Here is a 9,228-nt window from a genome sequence, read left to right as displayed (position 1 = left end):
GAATTCACCGAAACTGTTTTTCTAGGTAATTTTTTACCAAGTTGACACCTCGGCGATCATGACATTTTCGTGCTGGTTAGTAAAATCTGCCGGGCGAATTTTATTGACCGTACCTGGATGGAACGGACAGTAGACACGTTGTTGAATAGAGCAGGGAGTAACCAGTAGCACGTCGCAAAGCACACACAACCCTCCTCCCGAGACATTCCGCGTTCACCGTCTAAACTTAGGTCCGACACATAAAGTTTAAGAAATCGCGTGAGCTCGACCAATAGAGGGTTTTAATGGAATGGGGTGGAAAATTCAAAAGGGAAAAAAAAATGTAACTAATATGACACAACAAGTAGAATCTACCAATTTAACATCATAAACTCGGTAGAGATCAATCCTGTAAAACAAAGGCGGACTCTCAGTATGTAAACTGTTACAGCTCTCCCTATTGTATCCGATGTCTTAGACTTACTTACCCTAAACCCATTGGGATATACACTGCTTTTCGACAGTTTCCTAATGAAATAAATAGTGTTGTAAACAGGTTAAATGTGTTAGGGAAACAATGACAATCCTCCATTCAGACTTATAATCTCAAAAAACTAAAGACCTTCTGAAGAAGGACTTGGTATTCACATCGTTGTTGGGTAGGATCAACAGGCACCGGCAGCCACAAGGCTCGAGTTTATAAACACTCGTTCGAAGAGGTGACGGGACAGCAGGGTGTTGGTACTCTCTCTAGTTTACTACTCTGAAATAACAATAAACATAAGTATGCCTGGAAAATATACAGGACAAAAATAAGAATAGTAAATCTATCGGGATGTTAAGAGCATTCCATGGAATATAACAAAAAGTGTATCTCGAGCCGGTTTCTCAAACTTACCTACCCCACCTTTAACTATCCTGAAATATTCCAAAAGAAGGTTGGGGTTGCAAAAACATTCCTAGCATAACCAACTACAGGAAAGAATACACATGGAAGGTTTTAATTTGGTACTTCCAGACACCCCAGATCCAGTGAGTATAAACAAAATGTCACTTCACATGCAGGAGAGAATGTGGGGAGCAGAAGGCCAACCATGGTCATATATTTTGGTCTTGTAATATTTGTGTGGCTTCTGGGAAACAGTTATAAGAGAAATGTCAAATATGTTTGGCATTTCTCTAAACAAGGACACACTACTTGGGATAACACCAGAGAGAATTAAAAAAAAAAAGGTCCCTACTTACTTTTAGTGATAAGTGTGGGGGAAACTTCTGAAGCAATGGGAGTCAGGACTCAGAAAGACACGATTGAGAGCTTTGATGGCAAACACTGACGGTTTATTTGGAGCTTCGGCCGGAGAATTCACAAGACATATCACGGGTCACGAGTTGACCACACGGTTGAGATACCACAATCAATTCTGAAGAGCCCTCCTGTAGCTCCAGGTTTGAACTAGTTCAGAGTGTAATAATCAACATTGTGCAGTAGATAGACTAAACAGCTGAGGACACTGAATCACAGTTGTTGTCGCTTATGGCTCGAGGTCATCTACACCCCGAGAAGGATGTGTTCCAGGTGTCCCACAACAATAACTATCTCTGACAGACAGTTGCCCGGTCATATAACAACAACAAAATGCTAGGGCAGCCCCTCCTTATGGGAGATAACGGCTGCTCAAGGTTGGTCAGCTGTGTCAGAGGGCGAAAGGTAAACAGCTATGGAAATTATTCCCTGACAATAAGAATAGTAATTATTAAACAAATACAATAAATTGGTTAAAAGATAATAACTGAATTAACTCACTATGGAAGAATATAGTAAATGAGATTTATGGAAGGGAGAAATGAACCATGAGAAGCAGTCACCAGGTTCATATATTTGATGAGAGATGGGTAAAATGTGTAAATGATAGACCACACAATATTAATGAAGACCAGGTGGATAGGAACTAACAGTTAATGTATGTATGCATCTTAATGTTTTATCCATTATGTGTAAACTATACCTTATAAGTTCATTTCAATTTGCGTTTTTTTCTTTTTTCCTGACTTGTCGTTTGTTATTTAGATGATGTATCTGTCTGTGTTTGTGATGTATGCCTTGTAATGAAATCCTTTCTTAAAATGTAAAAAATAACTACAAGGTAACATTTGATCCTTAAACTGGCTTATGAAGAGACTGCTGGAGGGCTGAGACACACAGATGATTGACAGCTGTGTGTCAATCATTGACAGTCCCGATTGATTTGAAATCTATCGGTTTACAATTATGTTCCATATAACGTATCTGAGTCTAAAGGCAAGCACACATCACCTGAGAATGTTTATGATTTAGTTTATTTGCACAATTAAACAAAGCCAAAGAAGCACAACAAAAAATAAAATAAGCCAGATGTCCTAAAGAACCTCCATACTCAGGCTACTGAATGAAAGGAGGAGACAATAACTGAAAATAATATGAAATGAAATCATATTTGGCAAACATACGATTTTTTAAGAGTCTCTCACTAACTTGCACGCACGAACGTATGTACGTAGATGCCATGGAAACAGCTCGTTGAGCCTGTAAAGAGATAGAGATCATTCAGATGTATCACTTCACACATCGACTTGACACAAGTTGACTTGACTCTTTGAGTTGAACCTGCAGCACCTGGCAACTACACATCATGTACAACAACAATTTCTTTAACTTTATTTTAGCGTTTGAAATGTGAATGTATCCCTGTAAAACCACACAAAGCTGTATCAGTTTAGAAATAAGTTAAGCTTTTTGAGTTTAAAGGTGGACACTTGATAGAATGTTTGCAGGCCTGATGGTCAAACTCAGATTTGGTGAAAGCAGAAAATTATTCCATGATTTTCCGTGCAAAATGAATGTTTGTTAAGAAAAGGTTTCTGAAATATAGCTGGACAGGAGTGCAATGTAATAACAATAAGTGTAGTGATTTGAAAGCACTGTTCATTTGATTTTAGGCCAACAAATTGTGGAAATTTGATATCAAAATTCAGTGATATGTTACCTATAATCCAGGGGAGTCCAACTAATTTCAGTTCAGGGGCCACATAACGCCACATTGGGTCTCATGGGCTGGACCAGTACAATCATAGAATAACAACATGTAAATAACCACAACTCCAAATTTTTCCTTTTGATTTAGTGCAAAAATAAACACAATATTAAGTTCTTGTAATTATACGCATTTTTATGTAATCACATAATGTTTGCAACTTAAAAGGTCAAAATCAATACATTCTTTGGAGATCTATAAATTGAGCTCTGGCGCCATCGTGTGTAATTCAGGTATTATTGCATTATTATCAACTCCATGTTTGCAGTTTCTAATAAATGAATTGTGCAATATGTCTAACACAGCCTGTGGGGATCAGGTAATGAAAGATAACACTAATACTGTGTGTGCTGTGTTTCTTCACTATCGTGCTAATGATCTTTGTTCAACAACTGAAATAATGTGACGCTTTTCTTTAAATGTTTCTTTATTTCATTTGATTACTGCATAAAGGAAAGTTGCAAAACATTGAAACTCACAACAATAATATTATGAAAATATATATGTCCTTATTCACAGCATGTAAGCTGGCGCCTGGTGATATAACACTGGTGTTGTTGATCGTACAGCCGACATGTTTGTACACACTAGTTTGTATGTTAGTTACGAGTCAGTGAGAGTCATATGCCATACGGAGATAGGACTGGCCCTGGAGAAGGGTCTCCCCCCCAGCACCAGCAGCAAGTCAGGCAGATGCTGAGCTTCCTCCTCCTCCTCCTCCTCCTCCTCCTCGGTGCGGCTCCACTGTTTCCTCACAGCGTTGTTCTCAAAGGTCAGACAGTTTTGGATGAGTGGGGGCTCAGTGACCGTGAAGCTCTCTCTGATGTAGTCCTGTTTGGAGCATTGTGTCGTGCCCCTGTAGTAGCTGAAGGTCTCCAGCTCGATGGCCCCCTCCGACCCCAGGAAGGTGAGCTGTGCAGGGAAGCACTTGTTCTTGAAGGGCCTCAGTTTCCCGTCCAGCAGCCCGGGCTGGAGCTCTGAGCTGGGGGGAGGGCAGCTGCTGTCAGACCTGTAGCTGGCCCCCAGCCCGGTGCAGCAGTGGTGAATCTTGTGGGGGGGGTTGGAGCCTGGGAGCGTGGCTACCTGCCCCCAGGACTGGCTGCTGAAGTGGTACCTCCAGAGGCAGTTCTGTGGAGAGTTCTGGCTCTCGCCCCCCCCGAACAGAAGCATGCTGTCCCTGTAGGCCACCGCGGAGTGGCCCCTCAGTCTGGAGGGACCGGACCTGGGGGAGTGAAGCAGAGGTAGGAACACAATCAGAATCAGCTTTAATTCCCCTGGTGTATATGGTGCATACATAAATACAGTTAAAGAAGATAAAGTGTAAGAAAAACAACCCACAAATTAAAACTATTAGAAAAAAGAAAAGCTGTGCAGATTTAAGGTAGGTTGTGTACACAAATGTCCTCTGTGTTTATAAGGCCACGTTTAAGGTTAATGTGTTTCTATTTATTATGTGGTATTTTTGAAGTATTATTGGTGGTGGGCGTGCACTGGGGTTTGGGGTGGGGTAAGAGGTTGTTTAACCTGGCTGCACTCACCTGCTCAGAGTGCTTTTGTATGGAGAGAGAGGGGGTGAGTCAGGGGGGGGGAAACGTTCCGTTTACCACAAATGTATACTGAAATCCTGCAAACATTTTCCACCGCAATATCCCTAACCATCAGTGGCATGGCAATGGTTATCGGCGCTTGGATATATTGTATTTTTGCTTGTTTCTCCTGTAATAAAAGTTTAAACAGAACGGAAGGAGTGGAGCATTTGCGCCTCAAAGTGTTTATCTTCCCGTGTTTAGCCTCTTGCTGGCCGCTTCTATTGGACTGCCTATAGCCGCAACAATGTCAACAGAAAACATGTCAACTGCAGCGTTGGTCTACGGAAATTGGATGCTTATAGGGGATTCCGTGGATCGGTCTGGAACGCTGTGGATCTTAAAGGTGGGGTAGGTAATTTTGGAGAAACTAGCTCGAGTGCGCTAGAATTTGAAAAATACACAACTGGAAGAAATCTGCCACTTCCTTCAGACTTCCTTGCAGAGCCCCTCCTCCAACACACACGAACGCGCACATGACCAATGAGGGCACGAGATAAGTTTGTGCACGATGGAAGGCTTTTTACAGTACTAGTACTAGTCCACAGATGACATTTTTTATGGATTATTGTCAAAGCATTTAATATATTCATTGCTATCGGGATGTTAAGAGCATTCCATGGAATATAACAAAAAGTGTTTCTGAAGTGAATTACCTACCCCACCTTTAAAGGAATCATTCAAACGCCAAGATCACCGTTATATTGGAGTAGGGCACAAGAAAGCAGAGGCCTGCTGCTACGAGGTGAAGCCAGATAGCCATCGACACAGCAAATTCCCATTGGGGACTCGTTGCTTGCTTGTATTGGTTTTGCTGCTCGTGGTTATCTATTGCTGGTTCTTTACTAGGTGTGCAACAACTAATCGACTTAATCGATTAAAATCGATTAACAAATTAGTTGCCAACTAATTCAGTCGTCGATTAGTTGGTGACGTCATCACGTGTGTTTTACGCGCCGTTAAGCTCCAACGTTATCGGTCTTTTTATTGGTACCGGAGACATTTAAAAAATACATGTCATGTATTATTGCTACATAAGCAGTGGTGTAGTGGGCGTACCCCCATTTATTTGAAGCATGATCTTTTTTTTAATAGTCTAATAAATATAAAATCATTCCCAGTGTTATCAGTTGCAAGTGTGTATTTGTTGTAATAATGACAAAAACATAATACATTTCACAGTAATTATAATAAAAAATAAAAACGATTTCCTTTAAAAAGCTGGGGGTGTGTCAGTGACACAACCACTGGGGGCGTGTCCTTGACACACCCACGGCGAGCCAGCTCGCCGCCCGCCGATTTTGCGGCAGCTCTTTCCCTCAAGAACGCCAACGACAAAGCACTATAATGGCAGGCAAACATTTTTTACTTGACTTCTTTTCTAAAAAGAATATAATTCACAAGAAGAAAAAGGCTAGCAGCACCGAAGCTACAAGTGAAGCTGCTACTAGTAGGTACAACATCATCAGAAGAGCCGCCTAAAGACGTGGATAATGCTAGCACTAACGTTAACGTAAGCTGGCTAGCAACGTTCCCCTAGCTAGCTCAAGCTCACCTTTCCCAGAGGTATGGACGGAGGAGATGTGGCGGATGCAACGTATTCAACATATCTGGCTAAGTTCCTGCCAAGGCTATCGAGGAAACGAGGCCGTGGATAGATTGCAAAGCTGGGAAACTGGGCTGCAAAGTTTGTTCATCCAAAACGCAAGGTGTGTGTGTGTGTGTGACGTGTGTGTTGTTACAGATATGGGCATCTGTTAATGCCTGTTATATAGTGACGCCCGTTGGCGCTTTAGTAAACTGCATGCTGACACAGGCTTACACTGTGATGTACTATATCCGCAAGCGCGGGAATATACATGTGATGGAGTTGTGAGTTACGGAAATAAAGCTGCAGACTGAAACATGGTGTCAGAAGTGGTCTTCTTGGACTAAAAGCTCAAGAAAACAAACAGTATTCCGGCACCCGAGGGCATGCATATGTCTGGTGATATAGCCAAAAACTTGGAGGTTTTTAGAGCAGAATTTGAGGACTTTTGCTCGCTACAGGTCTGACCAAAAAGACGAATGCGGTGAAGGCAGCCACACTGAGACGGCTTATGGGGAACGATTGCCGACATATATACGTATATGCACAACGTCACGCTGACCGAGGAACAAAAGAAAGACCTCAAAACAATTTTGGATGCGTTGGGGGATTATCTCAAGCTGGCAAAAAATGTGATTTATGAGAGATACACGTTCGGATGCTGCAAACAAGGACCGGACGAGCCGATCCATAGCTTTATAACAAAGCTGAGGGAAAAAGCATCATCATGTGAGTACCGTGACCTGAAAGATGAACTGATTAGGGACAGGCTGGTATTCGATATTGCCAGCGAGAGCACCAGGCGGAGACTGCTGCGTGAACGGGACCTAACGCTGCCAACAGCTGTGGAGATTTGCCGCCTTGCAGAATTGACGGAGTCACGCGTGAGGCTTATTGAGAGCCCGCAGGCACAGGCGGACAGTATTAATGCTATGGTGGACAGGCAAGGCGGACGACGCAAAACACAGTGGAAAACAGCGGAAAGAAACACAGCGGCTGAGAGAGAGCAGCAGTGGACCTGCAAATACTGTGGAAATGGACACAAACAGGGCAGAGAGCAGTGCCCAGCCTATGGTAAGACCTGCCGAGCATGTGGCGTTTCAAATCACTTTGCAAAAGTATGTCAGGCCAGCAGCAGAGCAGAGAAAACGAGAAAAGTTAATGTTGTTGACGATGTCCAGCAAACTGAAGGGGACTCAGATACAAGTGAAAACCTATACAATGTCACTGAATATGTGGGGAATGTGAAAGCACCTGGACGCAAATGGTTTGTGCACCTACACCTGAATAAGAAAAGACAGCTATGCCAGCTAGATACAGGGGCCACCTGCAATGTTATGGGCCGCCAGTTTAAAGAGAGACTGTCACCAAAGACAGCCTTACAGCCGACCAGAACAAGGCTAAATCTATACTCTGACACATACATGCCATCCCTGGGGACATTTCACACTGAATGTGTGGTCAGCGGATTGCAACTTTAAGTTGTTTGCGGCCTGCCAGTAAACTCAAAGCAGAAGAAGAAGAAGTGACGTCAGCGGCTTCATTTGCCTAATCCTTCCCCAGGAACTAATTCGGTGTGGTGTGACATGGTGTGAACCGGTGTGAACCAGTCTATGGTGTGAACCCGTGTGAACATACTGTATATGGTGTGAAACTGCGATCTTTTAGTTCGTAGAGAAACTAAAAAGAGTTCTCTAGAACTAAGTTTCTCAGGAACCTTTGTGGAAAAAAGTAATGGTGGTGAACGCCGCCTATAGACTGTAGCCGCGTCGCAAAATTCTTATCATTTTGCAGCTAAAAGAAACAGCTAAATGTCATTTGGGGCTCGACGGTTTCAGCACAATTATGAGAAAAAGGTATTTTTTTATTACCATTACCCCAGCTACAGCTTCATTCTTATTTTTTTCACAGGAACATGTTAAACTTGTTTTCATAAATGTTTTGGGCAATAACTCGCTTTTAGATTAATTTGACGTCAGACTTGAAGGTAATCAAACCTATCCCAACGTTCATGTGGTACTGAGCTTTCTTAGCAACTGATCTTGAGATCTTTTAGGGGAAGACTTTATCATCTGCTGAGGAAGTTCTGTCCCTTTTATAGAAGATCCTTTAACATATCTTGATCATTTCCAATACTTGAAGGATAACTGGTTCAACCAGGAAAAAGGTAAAAAGAGTGAAAAATAGGATTGACCTTGTCCGACACTGTTCTAATAACTTACCAGGGCTACTTGATTTCTTTACAAAACCCAAAAAGCTTGACTGATCGCTATAATAAACCCCATTTTCAATCTCCCTAGACTTCTAAAAATGTGAGACAGTAAAAAATAAATATGTTTTTATGAATTGATTCGTATCATATTATAAATGTGAGATATTTGGTTTGTTTAAATTTGAAAAGTTTTATTTTTAAAAAGATCCAAAAATTAATATAAGAGGATCAAATTGAAGTACTATCAATACCCTGGTGAATTTTCCTTTTTTTCATTGAGAAAATAGGCTGTTTTAAGAGTATTTTAAGGCTCATCCATCGAATAATCAAAATGTGTGTATTTCATAAATCAGTCGTTCTTTCAGCAGTTCATTCAAAATATGTGGTATTGTTTTGGTACATTATGGTATTTGGTAAATACGGACCAAGTCCACACGCCTGTTTCCGGTATTGAATTTTCTACATAAATGAGGACAGAGACAAGAGTTGTTGGCCTCCTTGGCGCACCAAGGTACCTTTTTTTTAGTACATTTTTGTGCTATAAATGCTATATTAGAAATACTAAACCGCTTCAGCATACTTGTATCACAACTTGAACATAAAAATAAGGATAATTGACCTCTCACAAGATGCATCTTATCCCAAAATGTTTTAGAGTTTGGCTTAGTAAGTAACATTTCCGTTAGTGAACTACAAACTCACAAATATTTGCCTTTACAGATCTGGATCAGATACAGCCGGGGTGGAGGTGTGGCTATATTTATGTCTCCTCTGACCTTGTTGACTGAGCTA

Source organism: Notothenia coriiceps, unplaced genomic scaffold (assembly GCF_000735185.1).
Source record: "Notothenia coriiceps isolate Sejong01 unplaced genomic scaffold, NC01 NC01_scaffold00037246, whole genome shotgun sequence".
Classification (NCBI taxonomy): domain Eukaryota; kingdom Metazoa; phylum Chordata; class Actinopteri; order Perciformes; family Nototheniidae; genus Notothenia; species Notothenia coriiceps.
Note: the sequence above shows the minus strand (reverse complement) of the source record.